At 47.2% G+C, this 26,157-nt stretch overlaps 1 long non-coding RNA gene across 2 annotated transcripts in view; it reads left to right on the top strand.

The window, feature by feature from the left end:
- LOC125941400 (uncharacterized) overlaps positions 1-18,205 on the top strand; it is a 38,518-nt gene extending 20,313 nt beyond the window's left edge. The window contains exon 3 of one of the 2 annotated variants that reach the window (XR_007464239.1): positions 18,123-18,205. This is a non-coding gene — a long non-coding RNA (uncharacterized LOC125941400). Of the gene's footprint in view, positions 1-15,410; positions 15,476-18,122 lie in introns of those variants that run through there. The other variant, XR_007464238.1, reaches the window with a different exon arrangement.
- Positions 18,206-26,157: the final 7,952 nt, after the last annotated feature.

The raw sequence follows: 26,157 nt of genomic DNA, 5'->3' as shown, positions 1-26,157 counted from the left end.
GTGCCTGAGCAAGGCTTTTATGATAGCTCGGTTTGTCGTTGACATTCATAGAATATTTACGGAATATACAAACGAATACCTGTATACAACGAATACCTAATATACAACGAGTACCTGTATAATATAGCTGGCGTGACATCCCATCACCAAATGGATGTAGGCTCAACTCTTTCTGATGCTGTTGCTGTTGCTCCATCAAGTCCATCGGGGTCCTCTTACTTAAATTTTACCATCGGTCATTGGTTTTGCCAGTTGGTACAACTTTCAGATTCTGTAGCCAGTACTAAGGCTGCTTGCCAAATTTCTGTTCATTAACCAAGAGTAAACGTCTAATTTGCTGACAAATATACCACCTGCCATTGCAGGAAATGCAGTCCCTCAGATTCTGATCAGAAGTTCAATGAACCGCTCACTAAATCTGTTTCGCAGAGCAGTAAACAAGTAGAAATAGAAAACTCAAGTCTACATATTCAAGACCTTGCAGCTCTTTACCTGACCCCCCCCCCCCCCCCCCCCCCCCGTTTTATGCAAGAGATAGTCTTTCGAAGATAGGACAGAAGTATCTTAGACCAAGTCATTTTCAGAACAGTAATTTCTTCGTCATATAGGCTCCCTACAGGTATGGCTGTGAAACCACCATTCTTTATTTTTTTGAAAATCTGCTGATTTGAAATGCTTATTTTTTTATTCCCTTGTGACATAATTGTCTAACAAGCAACTTCGCTCATTACTGATCGATGTTCTCATTATTTTTCTTTCATTGGACCGTTTGCGGGCTTGCTTTTTCTAAAGGGCGAAAATATGCAATAAAGCATATAAAGTATCCTACTGGTGCGTGCACGAAGAATGCAAGATTCTCGCAGCAGACGTACCTCTTTCTGGTTGTTGATCATTTTCCTTACTAGATGTCTACCTTGCTGCTTGTGTGCAAGATACTTGTCCCCTTGGTGCAGCTGTCGCATCTCGTTGGAAAGAAATGCTATTATTGCGTAGAGCATTCACGTTTGCTGGATTGCTTGCACTACCACATTTTCCAGACATGTATCTCTGCGTTCAAATTTGAGTTTTTGAGAACTGGACAGCTTTATCGAATTAAAAGGCGTCTTATTGACGTCTGGGGGCAAGCTCAAAAGCGGTGCCCCAAGGAGCTGTTTTATTTCTTTATTTGATATATGACGGAGTTATATTCCTTTGAAGAAGGATGCGCAATCCAGACTTTTTTTTTATGCTTCATGGCAGCTAGGGACATCCTTTTTAACGCCATTCGCTGTCACAATTTCTATACTCTTTGGGTGCAGCAGGGTAATCATCATTTGTCACCATACATTAAACAGAAGTTTTCCTCTTTCTATGTTTTACGGATATCCCTGTTGTATATCAGAGACGACCGTACTGTCCTAGCAAATAACTATAACGATTTCCAAGCTACCTTAGTTCTTCACAGATAAGGAGACACGATCTCTCCTATGCTCTTCGCTACGTGCTTAGTAGCATTCAAGCGGCTAAACTAGGAAGGTTTAGGGGTTAGCATAAACGGGGAACATCTCAGAAACCTGAGGTTTCAAGATGAAATTGTCTAATTCAGCTACGGTGGGGATGACTTGCAACAAATAATTGAGTATACCTCAGAAGACAGTGTGAGAGAATTCGCACCATTGGTATTCAGTGTCTATAATCTGTGAGGGAGTACGTTCAGCTAGATTGAAACCAGCAGAAGTATAAAAATGCAGCGGAGCCCATATGGTTGGCATTATCTAATCATCACCGGCAGCTTACCTGCACAACCATTGCATTTTACCGGCACTCTTAAATGCTATATGGTAGAAACTTTGAGGTTAGCAGAGGATTTCGAGAAGTTAAGAACCGCACAACGAGCGATGAAAAAAAAAATGTTAGAGAGAGGTTGAGAGACGTTAAGTGTGTGGATTAGAGAGCAAACGAGAATAGCAGATGTCTTAATTGAGATTAAGAGAAAGTGAAATTAAGACACGAAGAGGTTGTAGGGTTATGGAATGAGTAGTGCAGATAACCGATGGTCTATTAGAGTTGCATAATGAGTTGCAAGTGTAGGGAAGCGCCAGTCGAGCATTTCAGGGAACCACGTGGTGTGATGAAATTCCGAATTTTGCAGGTATAGCACAGCTGGTGCGAGAGGGGTAATTGCACATCGATGGGAGAGGCTTTCGTCCTGCAGTGGACATATAATTGGCTGATGATGACGATAAGGTAATGAGTAATTTCAAAATCGATGCTCCGCGTTTCTTTCTTTTCCGTGCTCACCCACAAACATGCTGGCGTGGACCTTGTTGCATGACGGGATGTGACAGCGTGTCGAAAATTGGAAAATAAGTATCACCGACTGCAAGCAAGAAAGACAGAACGAAACACGCCAGCACGCGCTGAGAGACGGCGAGGAAATGGATAATGATAACCCGGTGGTTTTCCGAGGATTTATTGCCGCTTCCGGCATCTGTCATACTCCTCATGTCTCGAAGCTGACTGGGTCCCGCCCCTTCCTCTCCCCCTTCCCCACTACGGTGTTTCCATTTCCTGTGTTTCCTTGCCTTTCAACCTCGGCTTTCGTTTGCCAACGGTTCGATTCGCGGTGCGGCGAATGTAGGGCCGGCGCAGGTGGATACGGTTTTGCGCGCCCGCAGCGCCATCTCGTATCTGCGCAGGGCACTCCATGGCAAGCTCTCTTCGCGTGGTATTTCCCTTCGGCGAGATGGCGGTGGTGGGACTGGGAGCGCTGCTTCCCTTGCCTAAAGTTCAATGGTTATGCGTTCAATCTGTTCCCTCGGTCTTACGGAGAATGTTACGCCCGAGATACCTGATCTCTCCAGTGGCATTGTGTATCAAGCTCAGTTTATCGCCCCAAAGTCGAAACAATGTTATACATCAAAGAAAATTAAAAGTTGTTCACATTTATTTCTGGATAAGGAGGGTATATACGTACAAAGAAAAAATAAAAACTTATAATGGGGAGTAAAAATAATCAGTGTGATAATGACTTATTTACTGATTGGTTTGTTGAACTGTCCTCAAGTTGAAGGCCCTTCCAGCGTATCAAAAACACAACTTGGGCTTTGTGTTAGGTTACAACCCTTACGTCCTAATTTCGAAGTGTTCAGATTCAACTTATAAAATATGACACGTAATCGGGCTTTCGGGGTTTCAGAACGGTATTCTGGTCTACCGTCAGGTGCATACTTTCCTGCCTGGTAAAGCGGAACCGACGTATTTTCACGCAGGGTGACAACACGCCGGCATAGAACGAAAAAAAAAAAAAAAGTGGGTTGCCGCTTACTGGCGACTCGGAAATTAACGCTGCATTACGTTGCACTCACAAAGGATAAGAAAAATTTGACCTTTTTGGCAATCCACGCCGCTATTTTTGCATACTGCGGCAAGCAATGGGGTCGCCTCGCGCTGTCATTCAATCAATAATCGCACGATGAACTACAGCTGTTCATCGTACCTTCGGTGCTTAGAATATGCAAAATTCGTCACGTGCATGGCGAAACGTGTACTTCAGCTTCACCGGATGCTTGATCCTAATTGACGTTGTCTGTGAAAGATTGCGACCGGCCACCACTATATATTTCATCTCCTACTTCGAAGACGCTTCAAATAATCCGCAGTTTCAACGTTTATTTATTATCTCATATGTTTGTAAGTTATACCTTTTTTTTCTTGCTAATCTAACACCCAGCAGTACGCACACGCCTTCTGATGTTCTCAATATGCCAAGAAGGTGGCGTCCGCCTCGGGCTCAAGCTCTGAATGACTCGACTGGCGACTTATCAACTTTACCAACACAGCTTTAATCGTTCTTGATGCCGATGTAGTCCTGTGTATTTACTTTTTCGAACGATAACGACTGCATTTGATGAACGAGGCATCTGGGACGAAATAATTGAGACAGAAACCATCTCAGGATGACTGTTTACGCTAATTCGATTAGCATTGAAGCAGTGCAGCGACGCACTGTGTCGTCACCACCGAAACGCGTCACGTGTGACGCGTGAACTCCATCCGGGCTCCTTTCTCGCGCTTCTATCTAGCGCTACTACCCCAAGTAAAGCGTGCAAGTAATGCCCGCCTCTTCGAGTAGACTAGCTCAAGGACTATACAATCGTGCTATCTACCACGGGGGACGTTTTGAAATTTCAAACACCGGTTATATTAGCAGAGTTCATATCACCAATTCTCGCCTTGCGTAAATTAAGCGCTTTAAGTACCACCGTTCATATTGTCATAGATTCTCTAGAGTGTCTGTTCGGCCCCTCCCGCGTCTAATAACTCTCCTGTATTACGTCTATACCTTTCGCTAGTCCCTGGTGATTTGCAATGTATTCCGATTAATTTATGCTGCCTGGCCGCAAGGGTTTGATTCTGAATGAGACGGAGGACTCGCTAGCCAAGGCATCCCTTAACGGCTGGCGTGCGTAGTGGCTTTGGCGTCGCGCGGCTAAGCACGAGGTCGTGGGATCGAATCCCGGCCTCGGCGGCCACATTTCGGCGGCAGCGTAATGCAATAACACCAATGTACAGCGTATTGAATGCTGGTTAAATCCCAGGTGGTTAAAATTAATCCGGAGTCCTCCAATATGGCCCGCATCATAATTGTATTCTGGTTTTGGCATGTAATACGCCAGAAATTCGTTTTTTAGGTGACCTAATGGGCCCTGTTATTTCTGTGATACCATTCTCTGCTTATATCACTGCGGTTAGATTTGCGCGCGTACTGTTCAGAAAGTCTTGTCTAACACTACGTTAACAGCTCCTCCTGAGTATCGACACCACCTTAATCCCTGGTATAGTAAATTTTTAAATACACGCAGACTTGAAGTAACCTTCGCCAAATTACGCTGTTGGGTTCCCTCTCTGAACGTTTACCTGCACAGGCCTGCTTTGAGACATATTGTGCATTTTCTGTGATGACGACGAAGCAATATATCACTTGTTTTGTCGTGTCGCTGTTTTACTGTACTAGAAAAAGAATCTTCGAAATTCCTTTTCGCGAAATTGGCCTGGATCTCACAGTTCGTTATGCTTTCATTTGGAGCTTGGACTCTCTGGTACTGTCCCAGGGATGTTTGCGCTACTGCCCAGGAATTTATTAAAGCGCAGCTTTCTATGTCTCACTGATTCGTTCGTGAGCGCCGAAAACGCACTGCAGGAAAGGCCAACTTACACAATGGAACTATCTGCGCATCTGCGCACAATAGAACAGCGGCGCTCGACATACGTATCCTAGAACACTACAGTTTACATTCGCAGTTGTACCGATAAGAACAATGGGAACTGCAACGCCACGCTACCCAGACGAACTGTATATATCTGCATTCGCGGTCACGCAATGCATTACCGGCCGTCACCATGGGTAGGCCACGGGTGCAGCCCACGACAGAAGAGGCTGCCGTGCGCGAACGTAAGCGCGAGCGCGATCGTGTATCGTGTATCCCGTGTATCAGCAACGGCAGAGCCTGTGACCGTCTACCACAGCGATCACAAGGCAATACTGCGCAAGTGTAGAGCCGTCCATGAAAGTATCAGAGAGAGAGAGAGAGAAACGAGAAGGGAAAGGTAGGGAGGTTAACCAAGGATGTGCCCGGTTGGCTACCCTACGCTTGGGGAGAGGGAAGGGGGAAGAATAGATAAGGAGTGAGAATATAAAAATAATAAAGTCAGTCATTGACAGAGGCAGTCGCAGAGGAAGGTCCACTGTCACAAGCGCTAATACAGTCCAGTGTCCTTCAAGAAGTGAAGAAGAGCTTTTGTGGTCTTTCGCATGCAAGAATGTGTAGGCCATGGTCCCCGAATCTTTTCCTCTGACAGCACTCTGCTATCTAACATGCTGAGTTGAGCTTGGAGAATCCGTCGTTGAGCGTCAAAAGCTGGGCAATGACACAGAAGGTGCTCTGGCATCTCATCGCACCCGCACGAATTGCATGCCGCACTGTTCGCCATTCCTATTAGGAATCAATAGGAATTTGTAAATGTGACGCCCAACCACACGCGACAGAGTAAAGTTGCTTCGCTACGGGAGAGTCCAGGTGGCAGGCGAAGTCGCAATTTAGGGTCGAGAGAATGCAAGCGTGAGTTGCTGAAACCTGGGGAATTCCATCTTAGAAGTGTGATGTGGCGAGCAAGCGATTGAAGTTGCCGCGCAGCGTCCGTTCTTGAGAGTGGTATAGGCACTCGCTGATGTTTTTGATGAGCCGAGCGAGCAGCTTCATCGGCGCTGTCGTTGCCAACAATTCCGCAGTGGCTCGGCAACCACTGAAATACAATGTCTTGTCCTTTCTCGATCGCGTGGTGATGAGCTTGCCTTATTTCGTACACTAGCTGTTCGTGTAACCCGTGACGTAGGGCAAACTGCAGAATTTGTAGGGCTGCTTTCGAATCGCAGAAAATGGCCCAACGATTTGGTGGTTGCTGGAGCACGTAATGGATTGCACCTTGAAGAGCCGCAAGTTCTGCTGCTGTCGACGTAGTGTTGTGAGAGTATTTAAATTGCAAAGAGACGGCGTCCGATAGAACAACCACTGCTCCGGTAGAGCTGTTGGAATTGGTGGAACCGTCCGTGTAAATATGTATTCGGTCAAGATAAGACTCGTGTAGGCAAAGCAGGGACAACTGCTTCAGGGCTAAGGATGACAGGTCTGATTTCTTAGCAATCCCAGGAACTGAGAGGCACACGTGAATTTGCCGGAGACACCACAATGCCGATGTTGGGCGTTTTGCAGGCTTGAAGCCAGAAGGTATCGACTCGTGTTGTCTCGTCTCAACACTACAGTATGTAGCCTGTGGTCGTCGCGCTGGCAAACCGGCTAAATGGTGGGATGGTAGTCGTGAAAGGTGTCGAATGTGCGCTCTTAGCGTCTCTGCGACGATATGGGTGGTGATCGGATGCTCCTGTGCAATGACAATCGTCGCAGCTGTCGAAGAACATCTCGGGAGGCCAAGACATGTCCGAAGTGCTTGGGCTTGTACGCTCTGTAGTGCAAGGAGATTGGTCTTGTATGTGTTCGACAAGACTGGAAGACTGTAGCGAAGAAATCCGAGAAATAGTGCCGTGTATAGCTGTAACATAGAGCGCACGGATGGTTCCCACGATTTTCCAGCCTATGAACTTAAACATATTCTCAATACAAATGAGTTTTTTTCTTCATGCAGGAGACATGGGGACTCCAGGTGAAGTCTCGATCCACAATAACGCCTAAAAACCCGCGAGTTTTCTTATATGCAATTGAGTGGCCCTCGATGCACACCGAGTAGAAAGACATCGGTTTTCGTGTAAATGCCACTAGTGCACGTTTTTCCGTAGATATTGTCAGACCTTGTCGACGAAGGTATGCCACTGTGAGGGTTGCTGCTTTCTGTATTCTAGCGCGCACTTGTGGCCGTGTCACGACGGCCGCCCAGATGCAAATATCATCTGCGTAGAACGAGATATTGGCGGTCTGTGGTAGCGTTTCGGTAAGCCCCACTAGAATGAGGTTGAAAAGAGTCGGGCTCAACACTCCGCCTTGTGGGACACCGCGACTGGAAATATATCTATTTGTCGGGCCATCTTCTGTACGAACAAACACCGATCTCCTTGAGAGATAGCTCCTAATCCATCTGAAAACGTGGCCTCCAAGTTCTGCAGCCTCAAGAGCTTGGAGAATGACTTCGTGGGTTACGTTGTCGTAGGCACCTTTTACGTCTAAGAAGAGTGCCACAGAGAGACGCTTCATAGCTTTTTGTTGCTGCACGGATGTCACAAGATCAATCACGTTGTCTATTGAAGACCGTCCACGTAGAAAACCAGCCATAGCATCAGGGTAGATGTTATAGTATTCAAGGTACCACTCCATACGTGTCAGCAGCATCCTCTCCATGACCTTACCGATGCAACTCGCAAGTGCAATCGGTCGGTACGATGTAAGGTCTAGCGGAGACTTTCCAGGCTTCAGTAGAGGCACCAGTCGGCTGCACTTCCACTCTTTGGGGACTATGCCGTCATGCCAAGGTTTATTGAAGATATCCAGCAAACAGCATTGCGCTGTTGAACCCAAGTGCCTTAAGGCAGCGTAGGTCACCCCATCGGGACCGGGTGATGACTACCGCCTGTACACAGCCAAAGCCGCTTGCATTTCTTCCATAGTAAAAGGCACTTCCATACTTTGATCTCTCGCGACAGGGACGTCATGTAGCGAGAGGTCCATCAGTAGAACGATGTCACCAGTAACCTTTGCACAAAAATCACCAGCGACTTCAAGCTCTGGTCGACTCTGATGTAGAGCGAGTGCTGTGAACGGACGACGTTGTTGTGGAAGTGATCGAAGACCCTGAAGAGTTCTCCACACGGGGGATAACGGCTTGCGAGGTTCTAGGGAATCGCAGAAGCTCTTCCGTCGTCGGTCCTGAAGTTTGTTCATCTCACGCTGAATTTTCTTCGGAATGCGTCGGGCATCGAGTCATAAATGGACTTAGTACGCCTATATCGTCTCTCGGCCCACCGGAGGATCGCACGAAGCCTCTCCAGTTCTTGGTCGAAATTTGTGCGTCTTGTCGATGGTGTATACGTCCGCGTAGAAGCCTGCAGCGCTTGTATGATAATGTCTTCAAGGGGCTCGGGATGTTCATGTCTGCACTTGTCCTCGATCGAAAGTCGGTACGCTTGCCAGTCAGTCTGTCTTGACAGCATATGCGAAATAGAACTGTCAAAGCCTCTGACATTATTGTAGGTAGGCATATGGTCGCTGCCATGAGTTTTAATGTCTGTGATCTATTGAACTTTAGAATGTAAACTATGAGACACTAATTTGTTCAAGTCCAAACAGCTACTGTAAGTCACTCCTCAGAGATATGTCGGGCTGCCATCGTTCAAAACTCTGTCCGCCGTGCTCGGCAGCGAGATAAACTAGACTCGTGCCTCGTTGATTAGTCTCGAAGCTTCCCCAAAGTGGATGATTGGCGTTAAAGTCACCCATGCTTATCCAAGGACCTGGAGTTTTCGTGAGTATGTCGTTTAGTCTCTGTCGATCAAGTCGACGTGATGGTGATAGGTAGGCGCCTATTAGTGTGAATGAAACCTTTTTTCTTTTTGACAAGGAGACATACGTAATGATTGTCGTCGTGAGGCTGCACTTTTTGTTGAACATATGTGAGCTCCTTGCGAATATAAAACAACAACTTGACTTCGCTCAATGCACGATGAAGAAACAAATGACTCGTAACCCGACAGTCGAATTGTTTTTGAAAAATGAGGTTCACAACTCGGGAACTTGCTCTCAAAAACATAGTGCCGAAATTCTGACATCCGTGACTGCAGACCTCTGGAAAGTATGAGTGTGTGCGTGTAACCAACGGCTACATGATCTAAAATGAAGGCTATGCAACTTAACGAAATGCGTTCATTCATCTTCAACTTTCAAAAAATACAATCCTAAACAAGCAATAATATCGCATATGCATCGCATTGGGTCGCGCAGCATTTCTGGGGTTCGTCGCGTGGTCGTTGGCTTTGGACTTTGACTTTGATTCAGTTTGCATGGGAGAAAGCTTCGCGTTCAACCATCTTTCTTTAAGAAAGGAGCTTTGATTTTTTATTTATTCCAAGCGATTACTCGTTAAATCTGTTTCCTTTATTCCTATTAGTTTTTGTGCATTTAAAGTCAGGTTACGTAATTGAATGTATTGCATCTATCACATTAACTTTACCAGTTCTTTCAAATTTGCAAGTGAAACTTAACTTCTATATTCATCAGGATAGCAACAAGACACAAGTTGGCATGAAAGGGGTTGATTGAAGAACGGCACATGTCCAGTGACCCACGTTGTTGTGAAAGAGTTTAGGACACAGAACAAACATACCGCAAACTGGGATAATTTCCCAAATAATCTAATCTCGTTACAATTTTCGTGTTCGCACATTTATGCACAAACTTGCTACAGAAAGCGGTTGAAGGTGTTAGTTTTCATGGGATGGGTCCAACAGAAAGTGATAAAACGACTGCTCCCGCGAGCAGGCCGGGCCAGAAGCCAAGCCCATTAAAACAAGAGATGCTACAAGCACACAAACCTTAAAACGTGCGCTCTAATGACTCTGAGGTGACTAATTATGTAGGTTGTACAGCGCGGAGGGCTAACGCGGGCTGGCTCCCAACCTTTACCGACGCTTAGAAATTGCTTTGCGCATGCGTCGTAAATCACGCGTAATGACTAGCGTACCTGTAGTAAAGAATGCCTCAACATACACGCTAATGACTCTGGGTTATTAGTGGCTAATGATGCGCACGACGTACGTAAACATACATTGCTCGTCAACGCCGATGGTTCTCAAAGACTAAGCAATCATAGCGTGTCATGATGAATGACTGCCGTAGCAAGTGCGATAGGCTGATCCGGAAGTCTGATATATGAGGCTGCACCACGTGGGCTGCACTGACATGGACGTCGAAGATCACGCGACCAAAAAAAAAAAACGATACCTCCACTGTAAATTTATAGCTTGCTTTTCGAATAACCCCGGCGGGTTTACCTATACAGCTTTGCGATGCATCTGCGATGCAAGACAAGTGCATCTTTGTATTGGAAAAGTGGTTAAAGCAGCAGCCCCAGAACCTTCTCTGAGTTTTATTCACAAGGATGATAACTATGCTACATTCAATTAACCACGAAATCGGAAATTTTACAGTACGTTGTCTTCTTTTTCTTTCATTCGTTAATGTACTTCTCGTTTCACACTTTTAACGCGACAGCGTTAAGGGCCCCGTGTCGCAGAAAAGCCGGTGTCGGCAACCGGTGTGCGATGCGGGTGGCGGAGAAAATCCCCAACCACCCCGACCGCGCAGGCCCTCCCCGTAGTGCAAGGTTTTGGTGAACAAAAATTGAATTTCTCACAGTGAAATCCGCCAGGAAAATGGTAAAGTACCACTTTACCATTCGGCGTCGGATTCGCCGTCGGGCTGTTTACCAATCGGCGTCGGGTTGTAATTTGAATGTACGAGAAAACCTTATTCTGCTACGAGGAAACTCAAACACAAACCCCTTTTTCGGTATTTCGGGGGGTGGCATCATGTTGCACTGCGGCCTCTTCTTTATGGAATTTGTCGAGGGATCAAATACACGAATAATAACTGCATTGCCATTGCCAATGCCATTGTATATTAGATGCTATAAACGAATTATTGCACGCTACGCACTGTCAAGTAATATATGTATTTTTTCATGAAAGCATATAGTTGTATGTTCCAAGAATTGTGGCAGAAATAACTTATATCAATGCTTCCACGTTTTTTTTTGTCTGTTTAATTAGTAAAGAAAATATCACACGAACTTTAGAACTATATTAGTTCTAAATCAGCAAAGCAGCGCATGCAGCTGATATGAAAAACGTAAAGGTCAATAAATGAACAAGTTGAAGACAAATATTTTGAAGAATCTTTGTCACTCAAGAACCTTGTTTACATTTTGTACATATGCAACGGCCAGGGAAAAAGCCAGGGAAAACATCGCACTTCTGCGATGGAATTCACCGGGTTTCGCCAACTCACGTTTGCACTCTCTTGACCCTAACTTGCGACTTCGCCTACCACCTGGACTCTCCCGTCGTGAAACAACTTTACTGTGTCACATGTGGGTGGCTGTCGCATTTACCAACGCCTATTCGTTCCTAATAGGGATGACCAACAATGCGGCGTGCAATATGTGCGCGTGCGACGAGAGCCTCGAGCACCTTCTGTGTCACTGTCCATCTTTTGACACTCAACGACGTATTCTCCAAGCTAAACTCAACCTGTTAGATAACAGAATTCTCTCGGAAGAAAAGATTCTTGGGCCATGGCCATGCATTCTTGCATGCAAAAAAGCCACAAAAGCCCTTCTGCAGTTCGTGAAGAGTACCGGATTGTACGAACGCTTGTGACAGCGGAGATTCTTCTGTAACTGTCTCTGCGAATGACTGACTCCAATTTCTTTCTTTTCTCTCCTTATCTGTTCTTCCCCTTTCCCTCTCCCCAAGTGTAGGGTAGCCAACCGGGCACGTCCTTGGTTAACCTCCCTACCTTTTCTTCTTCGTTTCTCTCTCTCTCTCTCTCACCACAAATTTCTACTATTTGGTTTTGTACATCTGGGCTTAAATACGAAGCATTAATTGGGCAACTTTCCAAATGGTTCTTCAGATATGTATCTCCACAATCAGCTCGCATGCATAGAAGCGCTCTTAAAATACCAGTATTTTCAGCGGGGGCTTTGCTTACCATACATCTGTGGCCGCGTTGATGACCAGGAAGTCACCTTGACCGAGGCATTCCGCATGTACAGTTTTTCTCTAATCTGATGACTTACCTTGGGAGACTTTTTTACACAGTGGCGTGAACATCATTCCCGTCGCGCTGGTGCCCTCGGGTAATGGCTCTAACAGGTTGAATAACCTCAAAACAAGCTGCTTCATGCTGTGACTTCTCACTATAAGAGTACAACTGATGTCCGGCAGTTCGGTCGTGGTGGAATAGTGTGCAGGTCGCCAGACCAGGCTTGTGTAGCGGATCTACTGAAGTGCTCGTACACGAACACATCTTGCATGCACCGAGGAACTCATGAGTGGAGTTGACTATCAACTAACTCCATCTGAAACCCAGGAGAAGCTTGCCATGGCCGAAGTTTTAGCAGTGTACCGCTGTAATCGTGTTGTCGAAATTATGAGGGTCTGCACTGAGTCGGTTATTGCGACATTTTCTGGTACATCGTGCTCATCACAAATGAAAGCGTGGCCTCGTGTCTTACGGGTTGAACCTCTTGCTTCAGGTACACTACCGTGTCGTAATTGCTGGCGATTCGGTCATAGTACTGGTGGGTGCAAATCTGGATACCCTTTTGCTGAGGGCCACTCTAATATCAACCGCATTGCCCAAGATGAGAACTGTTGCCTCTCTGAAGATGCACACACAGCCGTCTATTCAAATCGTATCCGCCTAATATGTATCCGCCTAATAAGGGCCTCAAGGAGAGTATTTTGGGGAAGGTTGTTTCAAGTGAAATACTATCGGGGTCACCATAGGATCTTTAAAAGTATTGCAGTGGAACTATTGTTCATTTTTTTGCAGCTTCCACAAGTTTATCGTGTCTGATTGTTCAAATAAATCCAGATACCAACATTTTACTAGAAACTTAGGTTTCTTGGATTTCGCAGAAAAAAAAATATTTCAGAAATTATTGTTCTTTTCGTTTAAATCAGTCTGCAAGAGGCAGTATGCGAGTGTCAACCAGAATTTACCACAGAGCAAAGATAACCCTAAAACTTTTGTCTGCTGAATTCAAAATTCTAGTAGTAGCTTAAATCTTCCTTTATGTCGTTCATTTTTTATCGCGAATGTGTACTATCCTTCATGGGTTCATGACACACGTGCTCTGTATATTGTAATATCTACTAGCGAAAACGATGCTGTGTCAGCGGGTGACAAGAAATACCATCATCTGGCATAGAGTTTAAGATAAACACATTAGATTAAGGGTTTAAAAACGCATATTTGACTGTGGGATCCCTCAAAGGACAACAATCTCTTATGTCAAAATTGAGGATTATCGTACTTTCGGTAAAGGTCTAGCTGCTTATACTCTAGAGTAGACTTTCTTAGGTTCAGGGGTTCGCGTATCCTCTTGGGCGACTGTTGACTATGCCGCAAATAGTCACCCCATTCCGGTGATATTTGAAATTATATGCCCGGTAACATCCTTAGTGTCCAAGGCCGTGAACGTACATAAATTACAGTAAATTTCAAAGCAGTTTCGGGTCTTCATTGGCTACCCTATGTGAAGCGAATTCTAGAGCATTAGGTATTTGCTGTCCCTTGAAGGATTACCGTAGAAAAACTGAATGTGAGGTTCACTCAAATAAAAATAAACTATGTTCGCGAATTTTTTATGACTGTTTGCGGGATTATAGACGATGAAAAGCCGCCTGTTAAGAAATTGCTACCCAACCAATGCCCTGAAAACTGTTCAGATAATAAATTCTTTGAAAGCCCACTTAAATTTATACTGTGTCGAAATGAAAAGGTGAATATGACAAAACATTTTGATTTTCTTTCCACACCCAGTAACAAACGCGTGCTATTCGGCTTTCTTAGATATAAGGAAAGTAGTACGTTACCAGTAAACGTAGAATCAACAATTTTATTTCCACAGTTAATGAAGAATTCATTGTAAGTTATTACTCAAGGGCTTGAGTATCGCTTCTCTTCTAATGTTCCTCCCTGTACACTGATTTTTCCATATGGATGAGGATTTTACGGATATATATGTCGCTGAATTGTCAAATGTGTTACGACAACTTCCTACGGCGGCTCAGGGCCCTGATGAAGTCACTTCGGCCATGGTAAATATTTTATATCAAGAGTCGCAAAAGAATCTACTTAAGATCATAAATTATTCCGTCAGCGGTTGCATCAGGATTCGATCAGAATGGTAAATTTCAAATATTATACTGTTGCCTAAAAAACCGGGAGAGGGTTATACCTTAGACACCATCGGGTCAATTGAACTAGGCCTCACCTAACATAACATTTTGTAAAGTTGATAGAAAGAGCAAAGAGCCTTACATGTACGTGTTATGAAGATTATTAACAAGAGAATCAAAGGTTAACAGCGCAAGGCCACCAGAGGGGACAGAAGAGAGAACAGAGCACTGAAATCTTGTCTGTTCTGTCCCCTCTGGTGGTCTTGCGCTGTTAACCTGACTTTGAAGCATGTTTTACCAACAAGCCCAATATTACACCCTTCTTAATAACAAGAGAATGCTTCTTAGCCCATGTCAAATAGGTTTGAGGCCGGGGTGCTCAATATGCCAAGCGTATATTGACCTCGAAAGTCGCATACAACTTGTACGATGCCAAGGCCAGTATGCGGCATTGGTTGCCCTTGACATCCCCAAAGCATACGACAGCGTTCAATACGGGGTGGGGTATTGGCTAGCCGGCTGCAAAAACTGAACTCCCCCAAATTTTTCCAAGCATGGATAATGGAATTTTTAAGGGGCAGAGAGTGTTATTGCTTTTGGAGCGGCTTTTCATCACGTTCTTGTAAACAGGCAAAATGATTTCCAATGGGGGCAGTGCTATCTCCAGTATAGTTTAATATTTTACTGAGCTGAATCCCATCCCAAGAGAAAGCGCATAATTACGTGTATGCGAATGACATACTATTATCCTCATCGGCAAAGGAAATTCGCATACTTTGAGACCCTAACACGTGGGTCTCAAAAGTAGTTCTAGAAATTTCGGAAGTTCGTACTTGTGTACTTTACTCGTGGCCAAGTTCGCTTGGCGACACGACGCATAGCCGCCGAGAAACGAAAGATTCTCAGTTGGGCATTCCTTTTTTTTTTTTTTTTGCGCGCGGTTTACACTTCGTTGCAGGAGCCGTACTTCAATTTCCTGAACTCCTTCTGGTGTGCATGGAGGAGGATCCTCGAGCCATCTTATGAGTAAGTCATGGAGCCATGTGTATGTCCTCCTAGCTAGCCCATTGAGGTACGTTCCTTTAATCTTTTTCTCTCTCGCCTATCGCCCCTATCTGTGATCTACCTCCCCCGGTACAAGGTAGCCAACCGGAGATAATCTCTGGTTAACCTCTCTGTCTTTCCTTTGCCTTTCTCTCTCGCTTTTCGTCACGTTTCAAGGGCGGTTTTTCCAGGGTGTGTTTACCGCCGGATAAGAGGATTCAGGCTAGTGCCGCACAATAAGTCGTGAATCCTGGAACGTGACTTACTTTGCGGTAGTTCATTGTTGCCCGCGCGAAGATGGGCGGGAAAAACTGGGGCCAGCAAGAGGTAGTATGCAGACTAGTCTATTTTGTCAGTACAATTTTAATGAGGACATTAGGTGGGCAAATCGGAGACAGTGTTTTCTTTTTCAAAAGGCGATGATATTGTGATATTATGTATGCGTTTACACAGGCAACATACGACACACTTTCTTGTGTGCAGCAATAACGATGCAGGTGCTGCTAAAGCTTCTGCACAACGCGAAGTGTGCAGGCTACTAACGGAAGTTGATAATGTCTTCACTTGCTTGGCTTACTACAACGAAATGACCAGAATAACGAAAGAATAGTTGTCACAAATCACACAAAAAAATGTACAGTACAACCCGTCCGTCGCGCCAGAAGTGGTCCTAAGTGTGATAGTCATAAGGAAAGGTGGCGACGGGCATCCGCCCTTTGGATGCCCGGGGGACAGCGAGAGGAGACAATGTGCCTAAAAGGCACAAAGCCTCGCCTTGTCCACCACACACCGGCGGCCGAGCGTACAGCCGGGTACTTTCAATTGTACCCGGAGCGGCACACGCTGAACCCTTCACATGCATAGGCCTGAAAAAACGCCGTATGCAGGTGCAGGATTCGAACGTGGGCCTTCGCGAGTGCGAGCTCAGCACTTTACCCACTCGGCTACCGGAGCGGCTCGATTATCGCGGTACGAAACGCGACCCGCTGCGTGGTGTATCCGAGGAGCGACGCAGTTGCGCGTGAATTTAGATCGGCTTGGGCCAGCTATGACGGCGCGATTTCTTTCGTAACATCCGCTCACGACATGTCATGCGTATCATATCATATGTGTGATAACGTAGACCGGGCACTCGGCTACCGGGGCGGCTCGATTATCGCGGTATACGAAACGCGACTAGCTGCGTGATGCGTAATCCGCTTATTGCGCGGGCGAGGAGGAGCATTGTTCGTTGAGTATCAGCTCCGATCGTCACGCAGCACATGAGGATCGATACCCACGCATGGTAGCGCAGGTGCCATAGAAGGTGCACATGCGTCCTGCAATGGCGACTTGTGAAGGCACGGTAACGGCATGTACATTTCGCGGGGGCAACTTCTCGCGAAAAAAAAATCGTTATTTGCCTTTCGATTACGCCCAGTAGTTCTACTGCTCCTGCGTACATCACATCGCTGTGACATCACTTATACTGAGCGCGCAATACAAATGAAGCGTGCGTGGTAAGTGAGAATATTTGCCACAACTATTCTTTCGTTATTCTGGTCATTTCGTTGTCGAGGCGCTCGATTGTACAAGCTGAGCAAGTGAAGACATTAACAACTTACGTTAGCAGCCTGCACACTTGGCGTTGTGCATCACTATCGAACCTGAATACACCCATCTATATTTATAGACCTCATCCTAGAACGGCACGCATTATACTGGTGAGCCTTCAGTGCTTTGCATGAACTCAGAGCAATGGGTTCACCGAGGTTTTGAACGAAGTAGCGTATCCATGTGTCCTTAGTACTAACACACACTGTTGTTTTAATGTTAAGATAAAATCAATATTACATTGAAATAGCTCGCAAAAAAAAAACTTCAATTTATTCTGCACTAACACAGCATGGGTGTCACCTGTAATTTTTCTCTGGTACTGAAGACATAGGTAAAACTTATTATTTAGGGACAAGGCAGTTAAAAAATAAATACATTGATCAAATATGATAAGGTTAACGCTATATGTACTATTACTTTTTATTGTGACATTGCAGTGTTTCAATCGCACGACCATATTTCAGCCTCGCCTTCGCGACCGTGTGATTTGACCTTGTCAGCCACACGCTGGCTCTGGTGATGTGTCGTTTAGCCACGCAGTCGCGCCACCGCACCAATCTCTCTGCGAAAACTCAACTTCCCCAAATATTTACAAGCATGGATTACAAAATTTTTAAGTGGCAGAGAGTGTTGTTGGTTTCGGAGCGGCTTTTTATCACGCGTTCTTATAAACAGGCAAAATGCCTCTTCAGTATAGTTTAATATTTTACTGAGCTGAATCCCATCCCAAGAGAAAGCGCATAATTACGTGTATGCGGATGCCATAATATTATTTTCGTCGGCAAAGGAAATTCGCACACTTTGAGACCCTAGCACGTGGGTCTCAAAAGTAGTTCGCTTCTAACCTACGCCAGAGATTTCGGAAGTTCGTACTTCAGTACTTTACTCGTGGCAAAGTTCGCTTGGCGACACGACACGTTAACGACGCATAGCCGCCCAGAAAAGAAAGATCCTCAGTGAGGCATTCTTTTTTTTTTTTTTTTTTTGCGCGGTCTCTCACCTCTATGCGATGGGCTACACCTGCTTGCAGAAACTGTACTTCAATTTCCTGAACTCCCTCTGGTGTGCATGGAGGAGGATCCTCGAGCCATCTTGTGTGTAAGTCATGGAGCCCACCCTGCCTTTATTATTTTTTTCTCTCTCACCTATCGCATCCCTTTACCCCTCCCCCGGTACAGGGTAGCCAACCGGCGATACTCTATGGTTAACCTCCCTGTCTTACCTTTGCCTTTCTCTCTCTCTCTCTTCGTCACGTTTCAAGGGCAGCCCGGATACGAGGATTCAGGCTAGTGCCGCACAATAAGTTGTGAATCCTTGAACGTGACTTACTTTGCCGTAGTTCATTCTTGCCGGCGCGAAGATGGGCGTGAAAATTCGCCGTGCTGCCGTTTAAACTAGGGCTAATAGGAGGTAGCACGCAGTAGTCTATTTTGTGCGTGCAGCTTTAATGAGGTCAGTAGGGGGTGGTAAACGGGAGTGGTATTATGTATGCGTTTACACAGTCAACATACGACACAAACTTTCTTGTGTGCAGCAATAACGATGAAGGTGGACAGCGAAAGCTTCTGCACAATGCCAAGTGTGCAGGCTGCAAACGTAAGTTAGTTGTTAATGTCTTCAATTGCTCAGCTTATACAGTCGAGCGCCCCTACAATGAAATTACCAGAATAACCAAAGAATAGTTGTGTCCCGGTTCTACTGTGAGATGTGTGTTGCGCAACCTTTATAACGAAAGCTTTCGGAGGTCCAAAGCACTTCGTTATGAAGACGTTCGATTGTAGTATAATTTATCCTATAATACGGATAAGAATGTGGGACTCTTTCAAGAGCGTTCTCATTTCCCCGTGAGGAGGAGGGTTGGGTGTTGATGCGAGCGCCGCCTTCGCTGGCTGCTGCGCTGACTCACTCCAGCGTTTTGACAGCCAGTTTTCGCGGCCATCGTGTGATATGCATTCATATTGTTCTTGTGCGCGCGTAACACCATGCTCGTTAATTTAGTTAATGTTTAGTGCTCAGCAGCAGAAAACCGTAACCACTGCGCCGCTGTGACGAGCGAGCGAAGATTTGAGCATGTAAGTCAAGCTAAGAATGCATGAAATGCTCTTACGCGAGAGAAGTTGTCAGAACCGACGTTTTCGTGGTGACTGGCACGATACATTTCACGCGAGTTAAGAAAAACAAAGCATGCAAAAAAAAAAAAAAGTGCCGGGCAGTGTTTTCATGTGTAACGGGCTTTCGTTAGCTGTGGCCCTTGGAATAATCTGCTATCGTGAACAGTATCACGGGAGTTACATGCACGAGCCTACAAAGAAAACGTCTATTGAATTTCCTAACTTCATGCAGGTCTGCGTGGACATCGGTCCTGAGCCCGTCCTCCATGTCATTCCTCCGTACGTCCTCCTGGCCAGCACATCCAGGTGTGTTCCCCGTACGTCACAGTTCAGGGGCGGCTTGCACGATGAACGTGGGTATAAGTGCAACAGCCACAAAGGAAAAAAGTGGCGACGGGCATCCGCCCTTTGGATGCCCGGGGGACAGCGAGAGGAGACAATGTGCCTAAAAGGCACAAAGCCTCGCCTTGTCCACCACACACCGGCGGCCGAGCGTACAGCCGGGTACTTCAATTTTACCCGGAGCGGCATACGCTGAACCCTTCACCTGCATAGGCCTGAAAAAACGCCGTATGCAGGTGCAGGATTCGAACGTGGGCCTTCGCGAGTGCGAGCTCAGCACTTTACCCACTCGGCTACCGGAGCGGCTCGATTATCGCGGTATGAAACGCGGCCGGCTGCGTGATCCGTAATCCGCTTCTCGCGAGGGCGAGGAGGAACATCGTTCGTTCAGCATCGGTTTCAATCGTCACACAGCACATGCGGATCGTTATCTGCGGGCCACCACGTTTCTTGTATTCTTGTATTTCGCTTCGTCGTCGAGGCATAAAAAGAAATATGCCATAGTGCGTTGCTTCCCGCGGATATTTAGAGCGCATGCTTTTTTTTTTGTGATATTCGCCGCCCAGCGAACCGCCGACACCGGAATCGGACCACAGCGCAGAGGTTGGCTTCCGTCGGTCGCTTTGGTTGTTGACACTTCGCTACCGTTGCGCTATTTCCGTATACTTTCGCTTCAAGCGCTTGTTTCCCTTCCTTGTTTGTTGTTCGGCCTCAATGTTCCAGTAAATTATATGCAGATAATGGGTGTTGCTTGTTGCTTGTTTTGTGTACACTCAGTAGTTGGAGGCTTCGCTTCCCGATCATGCTCTGCCCATGTATACCCGCAACATGATGCTTTGCGTACCGCCGAGCTGCTGGACTTTTGCGTCCCCTCAAATTTTCGTACTCCATCGTTTCGATCACATGCAATGGACGGGTTTCTTGTTTTTGTTCCACTCTATGCTAGGTAGTTTTATGTTCCCCGCAAACGTATTCCTGCGTCGCAGCGTCTATCCGGAGATCACGCTATGTGAATCAAACATCAGCCTTTATTGAATTGCTGGTGTAAAGCGACAATTGTGAACATGCACTCATGTGTACGGATTTCATGTATTCTCCAACCTCAGCTTGCACAATGCATAATTAATTTCTGCTCCTTAATGAGAATACCATTACACAACAGGTTCCATATCAATCTGAATTTTTTATTGAAGACCGTGACGCTGGTTATTCCGTCTTCGAGTCCTTCAGCCACGCTGTACCCGCCGTGGTTGCTCAGTGGCTATGGTGTTGGGCTGCTGAGCACGAGGTCGCGGGGTCGAATCCCGGCCACGGCGGCCGCATTTCGATGGGGGCGAAATGCGAAAACACCCGTGTACTTAGATTTAGGTGCACGTTAAAGAACCCCAGGTGGTCCAAATTTCCGGAGTCCTCCACTACGGCGTGCCTCATAATCAGAACTGGTTTTGGCACGTAAAACCCCATAATTTTTTTTTTTCAGCCACGCTGTTCTGGCGGGAAACCTTTTCGGTCCTCCTATAAATAGAACACCGGCTGTGGATGTAAATCGACGTCAAACTACTCCGTCAGTGCTCGCGTTATATAGTCTCTTCGTGTACATCAGGACTGCAGGCCGTGATCTAGGCTCAGGATTTCCGTGGTCCGCCGCCCTGCGAAATGTAAACGAATACCTCATTAAGTACGTGTTCCTCTGCGAGTTTCTCGCAATCTCTCATCATGCCTGCTCTTCGGCTGCATTCATGATACGTAATTTTTATTTTCACATATGAAGTATTAGCGTCTTAGTTATAGTTGCATTGTTGTCAAAAATTTAACTACATTCCAGCGGTTTTCATCAGCGGTTCGCTTCTACATTACAAAAGGGGAGCACATGTGAGACACACTCTATGAGGTGGCAATCCCTTCTCTTGCTTTTATGCACAGACGTGAACAGCCTTGTCGAGAACGACGTCTTCGGCGGCTCTCCGCAGCCAGCCAGCGACGTTTAACGGTAGTTCGCGGGCCGAAACGTACCCAGCACCTCCGGCGGTTTCCGGAGATTGCTTCACGTCTGTACCTGTACCGACAGCGTACAAGGCCGAGCCACGCGCATAGATTCGACCCGTGTTGGATGGCGCTACAGAGCTCCCTCTAGAGAGCAGCGTAGGCCGAGAACGAGTGACGTGTAAACGCGACTAGGGAGATGACTTCAGGTTTTCCGTGGACCGTTTCCCATTGATTCGACCTGCGTTCGTGCTACAGAGCTCTCTAGAGAGAGCAGCGTGGATGTGCATTGGATGGAAGTTACCGCGTCGAGAGAGTTCGCTTCATGTTTCCCATGGACGCCCACGATGCTTGCTGGCTCACGGTGATCTAGTAACGAGTTCCATTTCCAGCTTGCTCCTGTCAGAAGTACGTGGGTTCAAATTAAAGCCCCTATATATAAAAAGTAGCGACACTCTCCTCCTCCGCCTTCCCTCCTCCTCATTTCTCCTCTCTTTCGCGCTCCTTTTTCGACCGTTGCGCCACGTACACCGCCTGAAACACGTGCACTTGTTTATCTTTCGCCGCTGATCAGATTCGACGATCGCCGACTGTGTTCGCCGCTATCGTTGTGCTCCTCGCCAGTCGGTAGACGCTTCTCTGGCGAAAATGGCGATGGAGCGTGATCGTAAACAAACGCAGCCAGCGCCCGGCGGCGCGACGGTCCACGTGATGCCATTAGGCCAATACCGACGCAGCGGCGGCATTCTTCAAAGCGTGATGCCACGTACACACTAGCAGAAAAACGCGCGCGGCGCGCCGGCGGCGGCAAGACGCGCGCCGCGAAAGCAGCCGCGAAACGCGTTTTTGCTGCCGCGGCAGGGATCGCTCCTGCACCGATTTTTTGCGGTTTGCCGCGTGCCGCGGATGAAGGAGACCAATGAGAGCGGCCCGCTTCCGTGACGTGCGCGCGGGAAACTGGTGCCATGCGGACCCGCCCGACCGCTTGTTTCTCGTTTCGCACTATCATCTGCACGCGTGAGCTCCCGGATAGTTCGAGAAGGGGAGAGGAGCCTAGTCTGTCACGTGATTGCCGCAGCGGCGCGCCGCCGGTTGTTGTGGCCGCCCTGCCGCTGCTGCGCCGGCGGCGCGCCGCGCGCGTTTGGCCGCTAGTGTGTACGTGCCATGACGCTACTTTTGTAGCGTTAGCTACACTGGCCTAGCCAAGCCCGTTTCGCGCGGCACATCAAGAGCCGTGCTGCGCATGCGCAAGGATCAATGACGTCACACGGCTTGCGCACGGGAGCCACCGGAGCCGGCACCTCTCGCGCACTCCGCCGCCGCCGCGCGCGGCTCACCGGCGCCGGCCTGCGCATTCCAGAGGAGTGACGTCGTAGCCGTGCTCTCGCTGTGCAGTCGCCGTCTGACACTGCGCTGGAGCCTTTGCGCTTCTGACTGGCGTTTGCCAGTGTGGTATTTATATTTGCGCTCTCCATGAAGAAGGAGAGCGCAAATGCTGCTCAACAGCGCAGAAGAACGGAGAAGCTTGACTCATCGGATCCCGAAGTAGTTGCCTGGCAATTAGCGGTTGAGCGTAGGAGGAATGAACAGAAGAAGGCTATATACATGTGCCACATAATACGTACACCGCGTGTGTGTCATTGGAGCAGCAGTAAGCATGAAAATCAAGCTAATCCTTGACAATCTAGACAACCAGGAAAGCTAAGAATAATCAGGTGAACCTTTGTTAACGCTACGTATATCCTGGCATAGCTGAGCTAAGCCACTGCAACTTTTTTTATCTATAGGGGCTTTAGCTCAAATGGGTACAAGCGTACCCCGGCATGGCGTTCGGCTGCCTTCAGGGGTGATACGCTTGGGAAAGAAGTCTGCGCCCTGAATTCCCGTCGAAACCCTCGTGAGGACAGAAAACAAGTGATGTGGTGGATTGAGGTGGAGGCACCTTCAGGGCGCAAACACCCCTTTCCAAATATTGAGGTCCCATAATGGCCGAGCACCAGGCCGGGAGCGCGCTTGTACCTATTTTACCGGGAGGTACCCGGCGGCAGCACTTGCCTCCCACAGCCGCGGCGGATGCTCTTCAACAAGGCCGTCTGTGGTTGGACAAGAGGCGCCCAGAGACAAGTCCTGAAATCTCTATTGGGCCCTCTTTCGAGATGTGAACCCACACGAAAGAGGGTCCACTAGAGATTTCAGCCGAGGCCAGGGGACATCCTGATGTCTACCCATTAGAAAAACCGGTGGGCTCCCGGCGGCACCGGGATTTGAACTCGGTACCTCCCGCATACGAGGCGGATGCTCTACCGCTGGGCCATCGCAGTGGTGGGAGTATGGCAATACTTGCCATACTCCCATTCCGGGTAGGACGCAGATTTCGTGCACCTGTGTTGGCCGGTGAATTTCTCGACGATATGGAGTGAGGCCATCACCAACTGTGACGTGCAAGTGACGGCTGATCGGTCATCGTGGTGCAGGCGCAGCGGCGGCGTGATTGAAGGTGATCACAGAGTTCCAAACAGGCCGTAGGGTTTCGCTACCAGAAGTGTGGTAGGCGCACAACGCTAGAAGTGGACTATAAAGGTATAAATATCTCAGGTGTGGCTCCACATCGGGATTCGGGCACACCAATATATCCAACAGTAGCCAGTAACAAAGACCAATTTTAAAATAATGAATGCTCGTATCATCGAAACGACCAACCTCTTGCTGCAACGTCACGCTGCAACCGCAACGTCACGCTGCGTACTGATTTGTCGTTCTTCACATCTTCGATTTTTCTTAGCAAAGCGGGCCTCAGCTGTCGATGTCGCTGTTACATTCACCGTAGACACAGGAGCGATGGCGGAGGTCATGCCGTGCCTGATGCAGAACAAGAAGCCTGCTTTTTGTTCGACCAAAACGGAAGACTCTTCTTGCGAGTACGGAGTTACTGCACTACCTTGCGTAGCAAAAAAAGTAGTAACTCTTGGATGGCATTGCTCGTGTTCCTGATTAAATGAGGAGTTGTGTTCATGGTATTCCGCAAGGAATGTTCATGGTATTCCACGTATTCCGCAAGGATCAGCCAATCAGCGTACGCCTGACGGCGATAATATCGCCGAAAGTGATCCTCGCAGAATATGTTCTATAGTGTAGGTTCTCTCCGTACGTGCAGCTTATCTACATGTGTGTGCTTTTTCTTTCATCGCAGGTCTCGCCGCAAGGGATCCCTACCACCGTAGCAGGAAACAGTAGCTACAGGAATAAACACGCCTCCAATAAAATATTCCGTCAATGCTATCACTTCGATGTGTACTAACGCAATGTCTGATCGCTTTAGTCGATTTGCGCATTTTGAACTTTTCAGACCTGCTAAAGTAGTGATCGATACCTCTTGAACAGCACAGAAAAAGCAGACCGGAAGAACCATGTAATGAGCTAGAGGTCACAAGCGATAACAATAATACGTTTAATAGGTGTTTAATCGGTATACAAGGCTTCGCGTTCTTTCGAAACTTGGTGCGTGATAACTGGGGCGCTCTATAAACGTAACTCGAAGCAGGTATAGCCGCGATGAACGGTGCAAACATACGATGTACACATGAGGAGAGATTAGTCTGCCCTGCCATGATCTGGCAGCACAGCTTAACCTCCTGACACCCGATCACAACTATGGGACATCATAACTCTTCAAGATGGTTTTTATTGTCTACTGTTGTGTTACAAACTTAAAAAAAAAACGATCTTTAAAATTGAAGTACCAGAAGCTGAGTCTCCATGTTTCCGCTATCTTAATCTCCTCATCTTTGCTATGGTAAAAGCTGCATTCCAGTGCTTAAACGCAGAGATGAAGATGGAAGTACATGTAATAGATTGCGTGGAAATACCGGACGCGGCAGCAACCTGGCAATTTCGGTGATTTCTAAACAGCTCAAGGTTACTTTCGGCCATCTGGGATGACACCGATGTATAATTTCTCGAAAGCGAATGACAAGAATAGGAGTAAACACTTCTTTACAGTTACACATGCGCCGTACTTCATACCCATAATGCATATTTTGCGTAATAACTTTCGAGTTAATTTCGACGATAGCTACGAGATACAGCGACACACGACATGTGAGCACCTTTGCGCAAACACGTCGTATTCAGCATCCGCTGAGCAAATACGGAATCCTGTAGCTTATACGGTGCTGCAACCAGCTCGTGCGAGTATAGATCCCATCAGAAACGCGCTTTGGCAAGTTCGCCCAAGTTCCCACCATAAAAACAACGCATGCGAATACAATGCCCGGATGTTGTTCCTTTGAGCGCCCGGTCTACGTTATCACACGTATGATACGTATGGTCGTGAGCGGATAAAGAAATCGCGCCGTCATAGCTGGCCCAAGCGGATCTAAATTCACTCGCAACTGCGTCGCTCCTCGGATACACCACGCAGCGGGTCGCGTTTCATACCGCGATAATCGAGCCGCTCCGGTAGCCGAGTGGGTAAAGTGCTGAGCTCGCACTCGCGAAGGCCCACGTTCGAATCCTGCACCTGCATACGGCGTTTTTTCAGGCCTATGCAGGTGAAGGGTTCAGCGTGTGCCGCTCCGGGTACAATTGAAAGTACCCGGCTGTACGCTCGGCCGCCGGTGCGTGGTGGAC

The sequence above is a fragment of the Dermacentor silvarum genome, chromosome 11, assembly GCF_013339745.2.
Source record: "Dermacentor silvarum isolate Dsil-2018 chromosome 11, BIME_Dsil_1.4, whole genome shotgun sequence".
Lineage (NCBI taxonomy): Eukaryota > Metazoa > Arthropoda > Arachnida > Ixodida > Ixodidae > Dermacentor > Dermacentor silvarum.
This window is presented reverse-complemented; position numbering and strand designations above follow the sequence as displayed.